The following is a 19,823-nucleotide window of genomic DNA, read 5'->3' on the forward strand; positions in this document are numbered from 1 at the left end:
GAGCGATGGCGCGGCGCAGAACGCGGCGGGAGCCGGCGCGGCGCGGAGCGGCGGGCAGCGGGCTCCGGCACGGGTCAGGGGACGCGGGGCTCCGCTCGCCTCTCCGCCGCGGTGAACTGCCCGGGAAACGACGCCGCTGGCGGCCCGGGCCCGCCCGTGGCTGCTGCGAAAGCGGAGAGGCGGAGAGGCGGATGCCGGAGTTCCTTTGGGATGATGGAGCGGCGCTGATCACGGACGCGAGGGCCGAGGGACCGCGTTCACCTGTGGCTTTCCAGGTCAGCGGGAACAAGAGGAAATGTGGAGCCGGGTTTTGGGGGCTGTGTGAAGATTCCTCCCCGGAGCAGGGTCACCCCGTGCGGATGAGCCGCAGAGCTTCGGTCGTTGGAGCGGGTGAGGATCTATTTCTACTCAGTAATTGTTTTTGCCGGCGTGGAAAAGGGGTGGTACGGGAGAAGGAGAAGCGTTCTGTTGCGCCGAGGTTGTTGTTGCGGGGGGCCCGGTCCTTTATGTGGGAAGTTTTACTGAGGATGCTGTGCAAGGTAAATGGCCTTTTATGGCCGAGGTTCTGCTGCCGCTCCTGTAACGAGGGACCTGCTACTCTCTGTGGAATGTGTTACCGAGGATGTTACTGTTAGGAAAATTAATCCACAAACACCAGAGGCTTATGTCCAAAAAGGAGACAGAGGAGTCCTTTTACTTTATTTGAATAAAGGGAGAGGCCATGGGGCATTTCCCCTGGGGTCTCTCAGTTTTTCGGAGGATGCAGCCTCCTTTTTATCCTAATTTCCCAGCCGCATTTCCCTCTCTCTTTCCCCATTGGCTGAGGTACCCCCCTAATTTTTAATTTTTATGGGATTGATGGGTTTTTCCCTATTGTTGCTTTCATCTTTCAATATTAAATTTCAAGGCAAGTATCTTCTTTTCTATTCATCAATCAATAGAATCATTCCCATTGTTTCTCTTATCTCTCAGTGCTCGTTTTATCTACCAGCAGACCCAGGGCTTGTTTGTAAAGGCAAATCTTGTCATTCCTCTGATTACAAATACCTGGGTTTAACGTGGGAAGTTTTAGGGAGGATATTGTTACAAGAGAAACGGTCCTTGATGTGCCAAGTTTTGCTTTCCTGTCCAAAAGCCTTGGGAATGCTCAGGAACGCAGCCTGGGATACTGGACCTCTGAAATGGGTCCCGTTTGGTATAAAACACCCATTTGTTAGTGGTTCGTGTTTTTTCTGACCTCGGAGGATGTGAGGCCGGCTGCTCAGGTTGGTGTCTGGGAAGGGGAGAGTGTTCTGGGTCCCAGGGCTGCTGCTTTGGGGCGTGATGCAGAGCCCAGCGATATTCCTGCTGTGCAAGTGTGGGAGGGAGTGGAACAGCAAGCGGCAAAGCTGGGATTGTGCTCCTTAAATCCTGGAACACCTGGGTTTGAGTTCCATCAGCCAGAGGAGGGAGTGAACCCTGGTGCCAGCCATCCTGGGGGCTTTGGACGGCTCTTAGCATCTTCTCTGTTATCATTTGCATTGTGTGGTTCTCCCTCAATCAGACAAGGCAGCAAATGAAGCAGGAGGGGGAGCTCGTTTTGTTTCTGCAAACTCCAGGCTTGGGGCAGCTGCAGAGCAGTTTGGTTTCAAATAATCCTGCCCAAATGCAGTCAGCTTGAAGCTGTCAGAAAACGAGAAAATTTTCATTTTGCCTTTCTCACCTTGTTTCCAGGCGCTGCCCAGGATGGACATCTGTGGTCTCAGACAGCGATTCCCCAGGAGCAAGGGGAGCCTTGGCCTGGCCTGCACGGCTCAGGTGGGTGTGACAGAATTGGGGCGGCCTGAGCAGACACAAACGGCTGTCTGAGTTCCGGAGTGCCTTGAAACCTTTCTCTGCCAGCTTTTGGAGGGGTTTCTCTTTGGGATTTTGTGTGATGCAGCATCCCGGGTGTTCCTCCCTTTGTGCAAAGTCCAAGGGTAAAAGATTAAAGAACTGACAAGTGGGGCCTGGGATGAAAATGTTGAAATTAGGCAAAGAGTGCGATAAGAAAAATGAGCATCCTTTTAACGTCTGAAATAGCTGGGAATACCACTGCTGTAAAAGGGCGCTCTTATGTTTGAATCGGCGTCACCTCTCATGGATAAAAGCCCATAGTGAGCAATCGGAGCAGAAGCGTGAAAGCCGGGACGCTTTGACATCCGCAGGGGACTTCATTGTCTTTTCCTTCTCTCTTTCAGGATGGGAAAAATCACTGAACTCCTCCCATCTTTGCCAAGAGCTGTGGTGCTTAAGCAGCCAAAGCCAAGAGGCTTCGGCACCGGGGGTCTGCGCTGGAGGGGCTCCTGGTCCTGCCCACGCTGGGGGGTGAATCAGAGGGATGCGGGGTTCCTCTTTTCCCCTCTGCTGGGATGAACTGCCTGGGGAACGCCATTTCTGCCAGCCCGGTCCTGCCCGTGTCTGCTGGAGAAGGCAAGAGGTGAGGAGGCCGGAGTTCCTTTGGGATGATGGAGTTGTGGTGTTTGGCTGTGTCCAGAGGGGCGGGTTGGGCGTTATTTGTGCATCTAAGGACTGGTCTGGGGGTTGGGGAGCCCGGGGAGCCCGGCCCTGGCTGTATCCCCAGCTCTGCCAGGGGTGGCAGCTGGTGCAGAGCTGGGTGACAGCCTCTGATTGGGCTGGGGGCAGGCACTGGCCCTGGCACAGATGCAGGGCACAGCTGGGAGGATTTGGGAGCAATGGGAGGAAAAATGTTATTCCTTGTGCAGCCTTTTCATTCTGTTGTGGGATTTACTGTCCAGTACCTTTCTAACAAACCGTGTAAGAAGTTTAGATGAAGGATCAGCGTTTGGGTCAGTTCACTACAGAATCTTGCCAAGGCTGGAGGACTGGGGTGATGACTGCTCTCAGCAAAGGTTACTTATTAACACTGGCTGAGATTGGCCTCAGCGCAGGGTGGGAAAGCGAGGGTTTGGATCAGGAATTCTGCAAACGAGGCCTCTGCGTGATGGTTGATTTCTCGTGTGTTTCAGTGAGCCGGGGCTGGCACAAGGACTCGTGCAGGTACTGACCTGGCACCGGAGCCATTGCCCTTTGGAGCCATTTTAAAGGTGTCCTCCTAGAACCTTTTGGAGGCTGTTTCTGGAATTCCGTTTGTAGCTGGATCTCACTCCAAGTGCATCAGTCCAGGTGAGGGCTGTGACCTCTCCAGACTGGTGCTCCCCTTGGTACACACTGGGGCTGGAGCAGGTTTTCCAGGGAAGCAGAGATCACTGGGGAGTGCTGCTCTGGAAAGCAGGGAAGGGACCTGCTGGGAGTTGCTTTTGCAAATCTGACATGAAGTTTGCAAAACCAGCACAAAATTCGAATCCCTAGGGATTTTGTGGAGGAGGTATTGGTCACCCTGAGAACTGGACGAGAACAAGCTTTCGTGGTAGGAGAGCCTGAGGTCTGTAAATCCTGGATTTGGTAAGATCCGTGTGGTTAAAATCAAGTCACGGCCCCAGGGGCCGATGGTTTCTGCTCATTCCTGTCCCCAGCCTGGGGAATCAGAGATAGTTTCAGAATAATTAGAAATTTTAGAAAAATGCAGCTAAAAATCTGATCTCTGTCCCCCCTAAGTTATCCCAGTTTTTCTCAGCTAGGAGCTGCAAGGAATTCAGGCAGGGGAAACAACATCAGGGAACAGCTGTAGATTCAAAGGCAGAAAGAGAAGATCTTCCAGCAAAGGGGAAAGGTTTCAGAAAACATTTCTGCAGTCTAATTAATATTTATTTCTGATTCCCCAGTGAGAAGAACACAAACTCCCAGCCATTCAGGCCTGACAGTTCCCTGCAGCGAGAGCTCAGCACACATCCACAAAAGCAAGTCCAGTATCTGAAAGAGAAAAAGAAAAACCAAACCAGAAGAAAAAGGTGATTTGTTTTGCTTCGACGTTATTTCAAGTTCCTAAAGCCCAAGCAACATTTGCTCTTGATTTTGATTGGGTGAATCATGAGCAGTGGGCATAGGTGATGCCATTCGTTTATCTGAAAACCTGGTGGAATTGGGAGGGGACACAAGAACTGCTTGTGTATAAAAATGTGAGAGGATGCCAGGAGGAATGGGGTGGCATTTTTGAGGGAATTGCTGAGGTAATTGAAGGGAGCCCGGCAGACAATTTCCCTGGGAAATCCGAGGCCCCACGGGCCCACGGCCGGGGCTCTCTGGGGGTAGCGGCGAGGGCTCGGCGCTCGGGACTCGCTGTGTCCTCCCTCCTCAGCAGCAGCTGGTGGGGAAGGGATGAGAGGAGGCTGGAAAGAGCGAGCAGAGGAGTGGCCTCAGGCTGGAGAGGGGCAGCAGAAAGGCACCGTGGGCAGAGGGACCTCCCTGGTGTCACCAGGGCACCTGTGGGGAACAGAACGGGCACTTGGAGGGCAAATGGAGGGGAGGGGTGGATGGTTTGGAGCAGAATCTTCATCTACAGGGAACAAGCAGGGGATGTCTTTGGGTGAAAAGCTGAGGCCACGTGTCTAACCACCATGGCCCAAGTTGTGTCTGCGCAGAGTGGGACCAGGGGTGAAGGTCAATCCGAAGCCAACCCTGCTTGACCTCTGAATTCCAGGATAACTTTTACAAGCTGCCAAATGAGGGATTGAAAATACCTAACAACGAAACCAAGAGCATTAATGAGATTCCTGGGAATCCCATTACCTTGTTGCCATAGAATTCTTAACAGAGTTTTGAGCTCTTGATGACAACAATGCATTTCTTTATTTGGATTATTCGCTCTATGGGGTTTGGGATTTACTTGGATTTTAAAGCCCTCACAGTGACCCTGGCACTGCTCAGGAGCTTATAGGAGAAACAGAGTCAGAGCTCCTGGCAGACACAGGCTGTTTTCCCCCAGAGCGGAATTGTTTGGGACTCGCGTTGTCCCTCTGGGTGATGCCAGTCGCTGTGATTTGTATAATTCCATACGTTTGACTCCCCAAACTTCCCAGCCCAGGGGCTTGAGCTGACAGGGCAGCACTAAGATTGTTCCCTGTGCGGAGCCCGGATTCGGTGCTCACTCTCAGCTTTGCTAGTTCGGATGAATTATAGCCATGGCCCCCAAGTCCCTGCTCAGTTCCCGCTGCAGTAACCTCACGGAGCGAGGATATTCCCGTGCAGAGCTGCCGCTCAAATGCCAGCTGTGTCAGGAACCGGCAGAGCTTCCAAGGAAGCTCAGCAGCACGGGGACAAGGACAGGTTTATATTTCAAAGATTTTGCTATCTAAAACCCTCATCCCCCAGCCCCACCCATGTCCCTGGGGGGCACTGACAGAGTTGCCTGGAATTCAGCTGATTTCACCCCCTCCCCCGAGCTCGGGCTCCCATTGATATTTTAAAGCAGGAGAAGGCGCTGGCCGGACGCGCTCCCGGCCCGTGCCGAGGCAGCCCCTGTACCCACGGGAGAACATCTCTGCCTGAAGAAGCTCAGCTCCTTCCAGAGCCTCAGTGGTGGCCTCTACAAATTCTTTTCCCTCAGCTTAAGTACAGCTTAAGAAAGGATCTGAATAGGAAAAGAGTCACTTGCCTTCCCCGCTCAGTGATTTTATATTCCCACTCAGGGATTGTTATACCTAAGAGATCTAGAATTTAGACAAGAGAACACTAATAGAGCTAAGTTCTAACTGTAATGCTGATTTTCTACTGTCACTGTTTCCTCACCCATAAAAGACACTTGGAATGACTTTTCTGTCCCCCAGGACCACTTGTAGGAGTGAACTTCACTATTGGTGATGAGAGTTAAACGTGAAGAAAAAAAGGTGGATAAGTATTAAGCTGTTAAACTTGCTGCCACAAGACTGTACTGTTAAAGAGTGTTACAGGGATGATGGGAAATCTGGGATAAGCTTAGCCATGGAGACTTTGTTCCATTTCATCCACTAGGCTTTTTTTTAGGAAAACAGAATATCTTATGAAAAAATACTAAGTCGTTCTCTCTGACGTTTGTATTGACAGGTTGCCAAGACGTGTTTGGGGAACCGTAAAGATTCAAAGCGTCGTCTGAAGGCAGCAGAAGCAGAGACAAGCTTTCAGGTATTCTCTTTCAGAGTAATGGTTGGCGTTTCTCTAAAAGGTCTTGTGAAATGCAATTACTTGAAGTATACTTACACATTCTTCACCAAGTTCTGTCTCAAAGAGAAGACTACTTAGTTCAGACTTTGACTGCATCTAATTGCATTTCATCTGTTCAAAATGCTTTCTGGCTGGTAACAATTTGCAAACTATTAAATATTTGAAGGAGTAGTAGTCAAATGACTTAATTTGATAGTGCAATGTCTTAATTTGATAGTGTGATGTCTATAGCTCTGGAAGCAGGAGCAGGGAGAGATTTCCAAAATTATTTATTTATTTATTTATTTATTTATTTATTTATTTAATTGTTATACATAGTATCATATGCAGTTACATGAGGCTGCCTGCAGCATCAGACTGGTATGGCTTTGCACAGTGGAGGTTGTTAAATGTGCTTCCTTTAGCAGAGATCAGGAGCCTTTTCTAGGCACAGTTGGCAGATATCATATTCTGCTGCAATAGTTTATAACTGGTACATCAGTTGAATAGAAATACAGCTCTGTGTGCACTATTGCCATGGCTTTTAACATACTTTTTTTTTTTTAATTTAGTTTGGTTTATGTATATATGTATTCTGTACACCATGTTTACACTGATGATGTTTTCACCTCTACAGGAGTTGCACAGCCCTTCATGGACTAAACCTGAAGATAAAAAGCCACCTGAAAAAAAGGAGAAAAGATACAAAGAATCAGTTAGTACAGCAGGAAAAAAACTCTAAATGCCACTAATCTACATTGCAAAATGCCATTGGCTTCCATCCTCACATTCCGTTAGCACAAAGGCATGAAATGTCCCGGGTTTCCAAAGCATGGATTTTTCACTGTTCTATCAACGTCTGTAAACGAGTCTAGAACAGACCAATTCGTACCTTACAGCAAGAATCCAGAATGGATGTCTGAAGAAATGCTTTGGAATGCAGTCCGGGTTTGGAACTCTTGTTCTACCTTATCAGTAATTGTATACTATCAATTACCTGCTTTGTAAACAGCGGTCATTCTCGAGTATTTTCTCAGTCTGTTTTATTTCATGTCATTTTGTGGCAGATTGGGTTTTAAGATTAAGGGGCAGTCAGTGTGTGTCGGGGGGAAATATCTGTGTAACCACATTTGAAGTACAGTCCTTAAGTGCGGCTGTAAAAAGAGAACTGTGCGTGGGGGTCCGTGTATACTGACCTTTCAGTAATTCCATTTCAAATCTACTTCCCCTTACACAATAAAATAAGTTCATTCTGTTATTTTTTTTCCTCACTGCTGTCTTAACTAGTCCATTTTTGAACACTGCAAAGCTGACAGAAGTGGAGTTTAAGGGATGGAGATAGAGAGATTTGTTTGCTTGAGCCCCCATTACTTTGAGGATTCAAGCAAGAACATTTTCAGGAGGTACTGGTTACAGCTTCATAGCTTGGATGGCAAGTCAGTTTCATCCCCTATATTTGAGCTGATCTCGACAGGATAAAACAGACTTTAAAGGGTAAAGCCCTGTTTTGTCCACTGCCGTTGGCCTTTGATCCCTGCACCAGGGAGGAGCACATTGATTGGAGTGAGCTCTGTCACTCGTGGATTCTTTTCGTTTCTCCTTAGTCACGTACTCTCTGATGAGGAAGCAGAAGGAAAGGGAGGAGAAGGAAGGGAGAGTGTTTTGCTTGTTTGTGTGTTTGTCATTACTGGTCTAATTTAAGAGTTCATCTGTCCTATCTTGTTGAGATGTAAATCTTTCAAGAACAGTAAATTGCCTGATGCAACACTGTGCTATCCCTAGCAAGAAGTGTTTTAAGCAGTTGGAACTTGTAAACTTCCCCCTTTGTCTTAAAGCAAACATTTTTTACTAGATTTAAATAGTTATAATCATTTATTTTTTTCTCGCTGTGTATCAGTTTAAAAGCAGATAGACAATTTTTTTTATTTCACTTAGTGGTGCTCTATCTTCATTTTTAGCACTTTAGATTTTACCTGTCCTTCAGCAGTCTCCTGCAATGTCTGCCTTTTCCTTGCTGGTAGGAATAATCTTTCACCTTGACACTTTGTATGTGCTCCTCTGCTCAAAGGTAGGTAGCTGCAGAACGGTGGGCTTCTCTGCCTTGAGAAAATACAATTTTAAAAGGAAAAAAACCTCATGAGCTGACCAAATGATGACAGAGTTTGGCTTAAGACTGTCCTTTTTAAGGATCAAAAGAAGTGAAATCGTGGCCACGAAATTAATCAGAAAAGAGATGTGGCTTTTGCCTCTGATCCTGAACCTTGCTGAAGGCAGTCTGCTGTCTTGCAGAATCTTCAGTGAGCAAGAGACTTGTGATCTTGTCATATCTACAGCTGGCATTCGTTTCTGCTCATGCCAAAAGCAACCTTTCTTTGCACATGGCACACCTCGGCTGAAAAGGCCGCTGAAACTCTGCCCACAGAGGGAAAAGGACCTGAAAGTTGTTAAGGAGGCTCGAGAAAGGGACGAATAGGGGTGTGGGGGGCTCTGTCTCCTGGGGGCAAAGTATCAGTAGGAGCCCTTGATAACTTTAAAAGTAGCCCCCAGGGGGGAGAATTTGAATTTTCAGTAGATACAGGGGCTGAGAGGCTGAGAGGACGTGTGTTGGTAGAATTCCAAAAGGATGCGAGAAAAGCCAAAATACAATTCAATTAGTAGGGGCAAAAGGAGAAGGATTTAAAGCACCAGCTGTAAAACATGTCATGTTTGAAGGAACAAACCAAATAGGAATGGGGGATGTTTTATTAGTACCGGGGGCAGGATGTCATTTGCTGGGGAGGGATTTACAAGTGCAGTGAGGTATCGGGGTGCTTCCAGAGGAGAGAAAATGGAAGTCAGACTTCCCAAAAGAGGAAGATGAAAAACAAATGGAGGGAGTAGTTTGGGCCAAGCCTGGAAACAGGAGCAAGTTAAACATAACTCCTGTAGCAATTGAAATAACGAACTAAGATTGATGAGGATGGACTCAGGCTAGCAGAATAAAAGGAGCAGTAGAAGAACCCCGGGACTGGAAGATCGTCACCTCCACAGAAGGACTGAAAACGGCTCTGAAACCAAAGCCGAGGGCTCAAAGTGGCAAGTGAACCACGGGCAGCAACACATCAATCCAGACTGGGAGAGAGTTCCCTGTGGGCTTTATCAGTTCCTTTGTATTCCCAAAGGCCAGAGCCTTTCCAAACTCCAGGCCAGTGATTTAATACCTCCCCAGTCAGGGGCTTCAGGGTTGGATAAACTAACAAAACACCGCGTCCATAAATCCTAGAGTTTTTGCTTTAGCCTGCTACTTACAAAAGGAAATCCCATCAGCTTTCCCTAGTGAAACCGCTCCCAGATTTACTCCTGGTCACACACCCTGCTTGAAACAGCCTGGGCCAAGGCATCCACGCTGGGGACAATGTCCATGTAAAAACTGTGGCCAGCTCTGGTGATGTAGACCCCCCAGGCAGCAAGTGTGTTGTAAACTCTGTCGAGATAAAAGGAAAAGTTCCAGCACCACTCGAGGGCAAGTGCCAGTTCTAAGGCTTTGTTCTGGAGTTGTGTGGATGCTCCTCGATACTCACAAGCTGTGAGAAGCTGCAGTAAATCAAAAACAGGGACGTGAAAGGAGGAAACGGACCAGAGGGGTGGATGCTAAGTTCAGGAATAATAGGAGAGGAGAGCCTCTGGCATTTAGGGAGAGAATTCTTGGATAATGTAGGACAAACTTCCTGTAAAAGGCGACTAAACTTTTCTGGTGCAATGACCCTGGGAAGAATCCCTATTATGGGATCCTGGAAATATCTAAAATTTGGGAAAACATGAAAAACCAAAGAAAGGAACGCTGGAAAGCACCAGATGGCTTGTTCTGGATATGTGGGAAAAGGGCTTATCCAAAACTTCCTCCCCTATGGAAAGGAAGTTGCACTCTAGGAATTATCCAAGCAGGATTTTTCCTGTTGCCAAACCGAGACGGAGATGATTTGGGAATACCGGTATGCGGCACCTTAATAAGAAATAAGAGAGAACTAATTGGAGAAATCGGGGGGGTACCAAAAGTGGGGCAATGAGGAGTGGCCACCTGAACGGAAAATAGAGGCATTGGTCCAGCCCCCTGGGCACAAGGTGGGAGCTGGGGCTATTGAACCCCACTTCTTGTGTCAAATCGCGTCGTAAGACTCCGAGCAGTTGTAGAAATCGTAACGAAGGAAACAGCTGGGCCGTGGAATTAACAGCCAGCCAGCAAAGGCAAAGCAGGGCTGCAGTGTGCCAGAATCAGCCAGCATCAGACTATTGGCTAGAGGAGGAAGGAGGGGTTTGCAGAAAGTTTAACACATCTGATTGCTGTCTACAAATCGATGATAACGGGGCTGCAGCTTTGGGTAGAGCCAGAAACATCTGGAAAATAGCCCGTGTGCCAGTCCAAAAATGGGAATTGTAATAAATAAAGGAGGGTTAGAAGATTTTTGTTTCTTTATTTCTATTCTTATCCTGGTGGAAAAAGGCAGACTTTGTATTGTTATGTGGAATAACAAGTTTAATCTTGCTTCCATGTTTGATCCAGTGTCTTATCCCATTAATTACTTACGTGGTTCAAAAGATGCCAATAATGACAATGCCCACCCATCCAGAGTCAGAAACCATGGAAAAAAGGCAGAAAATGATGGTGTTGAGAACAATTAAAGAAGATAAAAACCCAGAGAAGGCATTTAAGATCTATGAAAGATATCAGTATGCCAAAAGCACGGAGGTTCAAAGCTCAAGCCAAATACAGTAAGGAAGACAAAGGGGAGGAGTTGTTACAAATGACCCTATAATATTGGCTTTGGCATTTGTGTGTTAGTCTTTAAACGGGGTTATTGATTGTGGGTATAGTGCAGTTTATAACCCCTTTTAGCTGCTTGCTAATAGAACCTAATCTCTCATTTTAGGCACGCACCGTACGTGCTGCCATAGCAATAGCAGTGTGATGACGACAGGATGTTGGTGTGCACACCTTAGAGCTTCTAGGAACAACAGTGTGATGGATGCATTGTACTGTAGGCCTTGGCAGAACATAAAATGTTAAAATGCTTCTGTGTAACCGAGAGAACTGTGTAAAGCATTTCTGGTGTTTGCCACATCTGCTGACCGACCTCTCCGAGTGAGAACGGTGACACAAACCAGAGCACCAGAGAAGAGTTAGAGAAGAATTTGTTAACTGCTCATTGTCAGAAATAACAGGACAAAGGCACAAGAAGGATTAAAATATATTGACCTGATCTGCAGGATGTCACGCAGATAAGTCAGAGTGGAAAACCAAAACAAAGTTTCTACAGCATCAAAAGCTCCCGGGAATGTTTGAATGATGCACGAAACTTACGAACGCGTTCGTACCACAGTAAAGTAACAGCATATAGATACCCCTGCCTTAAATGTACCGGCGTGTGCATTGGCCGAGAGGCAGGAACGCCCCAGCGCTGGACATTGTCCTTTTTTATTCCCTTATTAAACGTTTGAAAAATATTCTAAGAGTGAAATTTAATTATTTTACAGTACTTAAAATGGCAAAGATTCTCACTTTCTATATATTGATAAATAATCTTAATTTATATATAATTTCTTTAAAAAGAACCCCCGTATCTGCTGTGTTACAGTCAGGATTTTAGACTCTAAGAAATTTCGAATAGGGATCTGTGGGGTTTGAAAATAAAAATACAACCTTTATGTACGTAAATGAAACGACAAAGAGCTCGACGAGGTCAGACAAGATGATCTGCGTGAAGGAACTGTACCAGCTCCGTGCAGTCGGAATTTCAGTGTCTCCTCCCGCTGGAACCCCCGAAATCCGGGCTCTGGGGTGGGCTGGGAATCGGGGTTACTCGGCCCCCCTAAAACCGCTGCGCAGGCGCGGTGGCCTTGTGGGCACAGCCGGCACCGCAGCTCCGAGCGCTGCGGGCGCTTCCCGCGGCTCCGCCGGGGCCGGGACACGGAGCGGGGCCGGGACACGGAGCGGGGCCGGGACACGGAGCGGGGCCGGACACGGAGCTGCACCGGCACCACGGCTGGGCTCTGCCGTGCGGGGCCGCTCCCGGCAGGAAGCGCGGCCGCTGTGCCGGGAGCGCAGGCGCGGAGCCGGGAGCGCCAATGGCGGAGCCCGGGGAGCGGCGGGGTCCGGCCGGGGACAGCGGGGGCGGCTGCGCCGGGCTCGGAGGTGAGCGGGGACCGGGGACAGCCCCGAGAGGGGACCGGGGACAGCCCCCGGGAGCTGCGGGCAGCGGAGCTGCCTCGGCCGTGCGGGGCCCGGGGCGTCGCTCCGGGGCGGATTCTGTAAGGGGCAAAATGAACGATTCGGGGGGTAAAATGCGAGTTGATGTGCGGGGGAGAGAATGAGTGTTCTGGGGTCAAAGTGAGGCGATCGGTAGCGGAGGTGGAAGGAGTCCCAGACGAGATACAAGGGATTGTAAAAGCCACGTGTGGAATCGGAGCCCTTCCAGCAGCTTTCCTTCCCACTGCTCTCCAGGTGTTTTCCTTTGTTTTCTGGCTTTCTGGAATGAACGCAGCTTTGGAGAGTTCGGAGTTTCCCTTACCTGTGCAGAGATGTCAGGATCTGGAGGCGCTCCCGTTTCCCTGGAGGAGGATGCCCTGGAGAACGTCCTTAGCTGGGATTTGGCTCCTGTGGAGCCTCCCAGGATGAGCCGTGCTGGGCTCGGATCCTGTGCTGGTCCTTGCACCACCCTCACTCCACGGACTGCGGGAGCTGCCGGGGTCTCTTTCTGTACCTGCCCAGCGGGGTCAGACCCGATGGGCCCTCCAAGTGCAGGATTTCTCTCTGATCTCCCTCCAAGTGGATTTACCTCTTGCTCTCGTTGAAATCAAAGTCCTGTTTCAAAAGTAGAATTGATTTCTCAAGAAAAATGTGCCACAAAAGCCATTTTTTGTCCTTTGTTTCTCAAATTTCTGCTCCTGGTTATTTCTCTTGCAGCAATAATGAATGTCACAGGAATACAAATGGGAAAGGGGAATAAATGGAATGTGACTGCAAATGCTGACTTTTGTAAATTGGGCAGGAAGCAGTCAGTGTTCAAAATGTTCGGGCCGCAGCAATAGGAGCGGAGCCAGAGGAAAAGCCAGAAACTGCTGAGTTCAGTCCAGGGACACCTTCCACTCTTGCAGGCTGCTCCAAGGCCCATGCAGCCTGGCCTTGGGCCCTTCCAGGGATGGAGCAGGCACGATTTCTCTGGGTTTATGGGCACAGGAGGAAATTCCCAGCAGGAACGAGACTTTTCCTTTGCTCTGCCCAGCCCCAGCAGGGCTTTGGGAGGCAGAGGACATGGGAACAGGAGCTTTGGCCACTGCCTCGGGGGAGTCTCTGATGTCCCAAAGGCCAGCAGAACAAACGTTTGTGGTTTGACATCCCGTTCAAAGGAGATGCCAGGCCAGGGACAGGAAGGAACCGCGGAGCAGGGCTGGCTCCAGGCAGAGGGGTGAGCGTGCAGAGGGTGCCACCAGCCTGTCCCTGCTGCCCAGCTTTGGGATGAGCAGGCTGGTGACTGTCCCTGCGTTTGCTCCGCAGGATGAGGAAGCCAACCCTGCCGAGGAGGAAGATGAGGAGGTGTGGGAGGATGGAGACAGCGGCCACCGAAGGCTGGGGGAGGCACAGCTCCAGGTAGGAGATGTTGCCTTCCAAGGAGAGGGACTCGTCTGTCCCACTGGAATTTGGGGCGCGAGGCCAGTGGAACAAAGCGTTTGGTTCCGTTTTCTTGCTCGGGTTCTGATGTGCCTTAAGAGAGATTTGTGGAAAGGTCATTTTAGTGAGTTTGCACTGGCTTTGAAGGAATGTGACCTCTGGGGCAGAAATCCCTGCACAGCTTCTGAGTGCCCCCATGGCTCATCTGAACAGTTTGTGGGCTGGGCCTCCTTGTTTCCTCCTTTTCCAGGCCCCAGATGGAGTCCTTCTTTTCCCAAGGGAGGGAAAAGCCAGCAGGATGTGAACCAGAGGTGGTGCTTTAGGAAAAGCCCTCCAGCCTGGGAAGGTGCTTTTGGCTCCAGACACATTCCCCATGAGCAGCAGGACCTGTGCTGTCCCCAGCAGGTGAGGCAGAGGTGCCTTTCCTTCCTCCCTTTCCTTCCTTTCCTTCCTTCCTTCCTTTCCTTCCTTCCTGCCTTCCCTGCCGCACTTTGGCTTTTTGAGGGGTCTCTGAAGGTCGGGGGAGAAGTTCTTTGTCATTGCAGGGCAGAATTAGCCCTGGTCCCACTAAAAGCAGGAGCAATCGTTCTGTCCTTGATTTTGGATACACATTTTGTGTTTTCTCTGTTGCTGACACAACTGTGGTGAAGCAGCAGCTCCCAACCTTTTGAGTGCTCTCAGTTTTGTTCATAGCTTGTAAACAAGAAACAGTCATTTTCTGCCCTGTGGTAATTGGATTAAGGACAAGGCCTCCCTCTTTGTTTAATATTCCACAGAAGAACTGCCAAAGGATAAAGCGAGAGCTTCCCCCAGTGCAAACCTGCCCAGTCCCACGCTGGGGTTTGCACACACACGAGGCTCAATCCCTGCTGGAATCCCAGTCACAGCCCCCAGAAAAATGTGCAGTTCAAGGCCTCACAGCCTGACCGGGACAATCTCTTGCCTCTGGCCATGCAAAATCAGGTTTTCATTGTTACAGCACCAGCTCAAGGCAATTATGCAGTGGTGTAATGGTTTTTAAGTTGTGCACATGGAGGAAATGCACTGGAGCAACCAACGCTGCTCCACCTTTATGAACAACGCTTTGGGTTTGGGATCCTGATTTGTGGGTGTGAAATCTCCTCACAGAATCCTCTGAGGCTGAAACAAAGACAAGGAGCCTTTTGAGATGGAAAGAGGCAGAGCCAGTTGTCCTGGGAAAGGAAAATGAAAGATGGTAAGTGCTAAAACCTTTGTTCCTCCCTTGTCCTGAGCCCTGTACTCAGGAATGGGTCAGTGTGGGAATTTCCTGGAGACACTGGTCTGCTGAGGAGAGGGAAATCCCACTGGCAATTTGCAGCCCCTGAGGGAGGGCAGGAAGAGCAGGGGCTGGGTCTGTGAGTGTGTGAGAAATAAGGGAGGGACAAATGGTGGATCACCCCGTGCCTCAGGGCACCAGGAAAAGCCCGCAACTGAAAAACGGGAGCTTTGTTCTGTAGGGAGCCCCTGCACAGGCCCTGGGAATTGGGCTCATGCCGGCTTCCCTACCAGAGCTAGAGGAACCCCCCCCAGTGCTGTTTGAGACATTCCTGACTGGAACTGGGGCCGGCTGGGCACTTCCCGTTTGCTTTCCTGTAGGATGTGGGCCATGACAAGGGAATTGGCTGCAGCAGGGCCCAAGATCAGTGTGGGCTCTGTGGCAGGGGCAGCTCCCAGAGCCGGACAGGGAAAGGGGTCTTCACTCACACTCCCAAAAACCTGGGAAGGAAAAAACAGCTGCCTACAGCTTCTGGAGCTCTGGGCTTTCTGGCACACTCCGGGACACGGGGGGATAATGCCAGAATCGTTCAAAGCTTGGGAATAATGGACTTCCGAGCATCCCTGGGGCCTGTTCTGGGCAGGCTCCTGCCCATTGGCCACTGGTGCAGATGGCCTTGGAAGTGATGGAGGCGCTCAGGGAATGCTGCTCGGTTTTCCCTGGCTTTGGCAAGAAAGTACTCAGTAAAAATACCGATTGACCTCTTCCAACAGGGAGCCATTTAAGCGAGAGGCGCCGAAAAGAATTGGAGTTTCTGATTTTAAGTCTCTGACTTAAATTCCCCTTTGGATTGTCACCGCTCCGATTTTCACGGGCTGGTCACCTTGGCCGGGAGTGTCCAATCCTGCTGAAAATGCATTGGACCGGGATGTCATTTCCATCTTATCCTGGTAAAGACTGGGTGACCCCCAGTCACTGGAAGGACTGGGCTGGGCTCCCAGGGCACTAATTCCAGGTGTTCTGTTTTTAGGAGTAGCACGGGAGCCTTGCCCTTGCCCAGAGGAGCAGCCAGTGCCTCCCTTAGTCCACAAATCCCCAGGATGGAAGACAAAGGAGATAACAGGAATGTGGAAGTCCCCTACACTGGGAGTTCACGGTGCTTTGGATTACATTTTGGATTTATAATGTTAAAAGGGGGAGTGTGGAGGGGTCTTTCTCTCTCTCCTGTTCATTATTGTACTCGCTGCTCTTGTTGCTCTCACCGTTCCTCTGTGTTGTCATTAACATTAAATGATTGTATTTGAATTGGTTTCCATTATTAAACTGTTCTGATCTCAGCCCTTGTGTTGGATTTTTGTCTCTGCTCTCTTCCTCGTGCCGCTGGGGGGGTGAGGGAGCGGCTGCTGGTGCCCAGCTGGGGTCCAGCCGCGGCCCAGGGCACTTCTGGGGACTCCGAACCCGACCGACCGGGGCAGTGTTGGGGCTCACCAAGAGAGAGCCAGGGCTGCGTTTTGGGGGCTCAGAACCGGGCTCCTTTGGCCAAGTACATGAACAGCCACTAAGTCCTGGTTGGGGGGGCTTGAAACCAGGGTCCCGCAGACAGCATTTGGGATCTCAGAGAGGTCAAGTTCTGCATTTTAGAGGCTTGAAGCAGAGACCACGTCCTGTGTTTGGGAGGTCTTGAAGCGGGGGTCAGTCAGCCGGTGTCTGGGCTTCGCCAGCAGAGATTTCCACCAGCGGTGCCTTTTGCTGGAGTTGCAGTCAAGCCCGAAGAAGCGCCGTGTCAAACGCGATGCTCCAAGCGGGCTCTTTTGGGCAGAGCGCATCCGTGTCTCTGAGCTCCGAGCGGTGCCTCAGGCACGGCCCAAAGCCGGGCTCCGCCGGCCGCGCTGGGAGCTCAGAAGCAGCGGGTGAGGGCCGGGGGAAGGGCTGGGGCCGAGCCCCGGGGCCGTGGCCGGGGGCTCCCGCGCGGGGTTTCGGGCTCAGAGCGGAGCCCAGCCCGGCGCGTCGGGCTGAGCTCGGCATCCCGGGGGCTGCCCGGGCCCGGCACGGCCCCGGCCCCGCGCCGGCCGCGGGCGGAACACGAGCGGCAGCGCCGGGCTCGGCCCCAGCGCCCGTCCCGGAGCGGCTCCCCCCGGTCCCGGTGCCGGCCCCGACCCCGCCTCGGTCCCGCGAGAGCCGCACCCCGCCCGGCGGGGGAGAGGCGGCACCGCCCGGGACCCCCAAAGACACCGGCAGGACCCGGAGCCGAGACCCCGCTCCCGGCGGCAGCCCCGGTCCGATCCAGGTGAGAAGAGCGCGGCCGGGACCGACGGGGCCGCCGCCATCGCGGGGCGGGGCCAGGGCCGGGGCCGGGGCCGGGGCCGGGCCATGGGCGGTCCCAGGGGTGGGGCCAGGGCCGGGGCCGGGGCTGGGCCAGGGGCGGTCCCAGGGGTGGGGCCAGGGCCGGGGCAGGGGCTGGGCCATGGGCGGTCCCAGGGGCGGGGCCAGGACCGGAGCCGGGGCTGGGCTCGGGGCGGTCCCGGGGCGGAGCCGGGGCCCTTCCAGGTGTGCTGGGTTCCAGCGCGGCTGCGCGGAGCGGGGTTCTAGCGCGGCTGCGCGGGGCGGGGCGCCGGCGTGCCAGCGCGGGGCGGGACTGAGGTGATTTAATCCCCGGATAGGCCGTGGGCGCCATTTTCTCCCTCAGTTGGGTGGGGAGGCTGCTGCCGGGCAGGGCTCTCCCGGCACGGCTCTACCCTTTCTTTCTCCTCTTTCTTTCCCCTCTTTCTCCTGCCCTTCTTCTCCTCCTTCTTCCCTCCCTTATCTCCTCTTTTCTATCCCTCCAGCTTCTTTCTCTCTCCCCCCGTCCTCCCTGTTTGTCCCCGCTCCCCTCCTGCTCTCTCCCCAGCCTCCCCTACTATCTCTTCCATCCTCCCCTGCTCATCCCCGACCCCCCCCTACCTCCTCCTTTCGGCCCTCTCGCTGTCCTCTCCCCAACCCGACTCCCCTGTGTTCCCCTCTCTCCCCCTCCTCTCTCTATATTCCCTCCCCTCACCCGGCCTTTCCCTTCCCCTTCCCGGCTCCTTCTCCCCAACCCTCCCCAACCCTTCTCCCTACCCCACCTCATCCTTCCCTGCCTCTTCCTCCTTCCCCCTTCCCCTTTTTCTCCCGCAGCCGCGGGGCTCGGGGCGCCGGGTAATAAAGCCCAGAGGGCCGGAGCCCGGCGCCCCCACCGTCCCTGGGAGCCCCCACACGGGGACAGGCCCGCTCGGGCGCTGTCCCCATTCCGGTTAACACACCGCCCGACACTGCCGGCTCTCCGGCTTTCCCTACATCACACTGGGGTATCCCGGGGGGGGGGTCGGGGTTGGGGTGGGGGGGGGGTGGGGGTTAGGAAGGGCCCCCTCATTAGGAGGGGGTCCCGGGGTGGGTGGGTTAGGAAGGGCCCCCTCCGGAGGAGGGGGTCCTGGGGGGGGGGGTCGGGCCCCCTCCGGAGGGGGGGGGTCCCTGGGGGGGGTCGGGGTGGGCCCCCTCCGGAGGAGGGGGGTCCGGGGGAGGGGGGCGGGGTGGAGGGGGGCATTCCCCCCTCCAGTCCCCTTCCCCGGACCCCCTCCTCCGGAGGGAGCCTGCCCCGGCCCCCTCCCCGGGACCCCCTCCTCCGGACAGGGGCCCGGGGGGGGAGGGAGGGGTGGGTGGGGTGGGGGGGAAGCAGAGGGGGTCACGTCACTCTGCAGCATGAACAGACACGTGTCACAGAACAAACAAACAGCCTCCCCCCTCTGTGCCCCCCCCCCCCACCCCCCCCCCCCCCCGGGCCCCTGTCCGGAGGAGGGGGTCCCGGGGAGGGGGCCGGGGCAGGCTCCCTCCGGAGGAGGGGGTCCAGGGGAAGGGGGCGGGGACTGGAGGGGGGAATGCCCCCCTCCACCCCGCCCCCCTCCCCGGGACCCCCCCCCTCCGGAGGGGGCCCACCCCTCTCCCCCCCCCGGGACACCCTCCTCCGGAGGGGGCCCGACCCCCCCCCCAGGACCCCCTCCTCCGGAGGGGGCCCTTCCTAACCCACCCACCCCGGGACCCCCTCCTAATGAGGGGGCCCTTCCTAACCCCCAACCCCCCCCCACCCCAACCCCGACCCCCCCCCGGGATACCCCAGTGTGATGTAGGGAAAGCCGGAGAGCCGGCAGTGTCGGGCGGTGTGTTAACCGGAATGGGGACAGCGCCCGAGCGGGCCTGTCCCCGTGTGGGGGCTTCCAGGGACGGTGGGGGCGCCGGGCTCCGGCCCTCTGGGCTTTATTATCCGGCGCCCCGAGCCCCGCGGCTGCGGGAGAAAGAGGGAGAGGGGAGGATGGACAAAGGCATTACGGGGGCAGACGGGGTGGTCGGGGTGGGTGAGTCAAGGACAGAGGGCAGGTGGGGGTGTCGGGGTGTGCAGGGCGGCAGGGGCAGGGAGACACGGGCTGGGGGGGAATCCGGTGGAGGAAGGAGGAATGAACGAAGGTGGGGGCAGTTGGGAGGGGAAGGGGAGCAGGGAGAGGGTGCAGGGGAAGCCAGGGTTGGGGGGAAGGAAGGATGAAAGGCAGAGGAGGACAGAAGAGTAGGGTAGGGTAGGGTAGAGATGTATAGGTATATGCGGGTGGGTGGGGGGCGAGGGCCCCGGGGGGGAAGGAGGGGGGGGCTAGGGGGGAGAGGGAGGGGGGGGGTTGGGGGGGGGAGGGTGTAGGGGGTGGGGGAGGGGAGAAAGGGAGGGGAGAAAGAAGAGGAGTAGAAGAAGAGAAGCATAGAAAAAAAGAAATATAGAGAAAAAGAAATATGGAGCCCGGCTCGGCAGCATCCTCCCTCGCCGAGTGCCGAGGGGCAAATGGCTCCGCGGGGCTCTCCGCGTGCATTAAATCCCCACAGGCCCCGCCC

General features: G+C 53.4%; 2 long non-coding RNA genes across 6 annotated transcripts; both read left to right on the forward strand.

The window, feature by feature from the left end:
- The first annotated feature begins 247 nt into the window (after positions 1 to 247).
- LOC120751082 (uncharacterized) lies at positions 248 to 16,276 on the forward strand. 5 transcript variants are annotated; one of them, XR_009207675.1, is made up of 5 exons: positions 12,137 to 12,226; positions 13,589 to 13,681; positions 13,953 to 14,107; positions 14,831 to 14,918; positions 15,713 to 16,276. It is a non-coding gene; the product is annotated as an uncharacterized LOC120751082 (long non-coding RNA). The 5 variants fall into 5 exon arrangements; XR_005700258.1 differs by lacking the exon at positions 12,137 to 12,226 and adding an exon at positions 12,402 to 13,499; XR_009207677.1 differs by lacking the exon at positions 12,137 to 12,226 and adding an exon at positions 248 to 275 and having other exon boundaries at positions 13,589 to 14,107.
- On the forward strand, positions 366 to 2,457 carry LOC131378523 (uncharacterized). Its single transcript, XR_009207678.1, has 3 exons — positions 366 to 390; positions 1,714 to 1,797; positions 2,220 to 2,457. It is a non-coding gene; the product is annotated as an uncharacterized LOC131378523 (long non-coding RNA).
- Positions 16,277 to 19,823: the final 3,547 nt, after the last annotated feature.

The sequence above is a fragment of the Hirundo rustica genome, chromosome 3 (assembly GCF_015227805.2).
Source record: "Hirundo rustica isolate bHirRus1 chromosome 3, bHirRus1.pri.v3, whole genome shotgun sequence".
Lineage (NCBI taxonomy): Eukaryota > Metazoa > Chordata > Aves > Passeriformes > Hirundinidae > Hirundo > Hirundo rustica.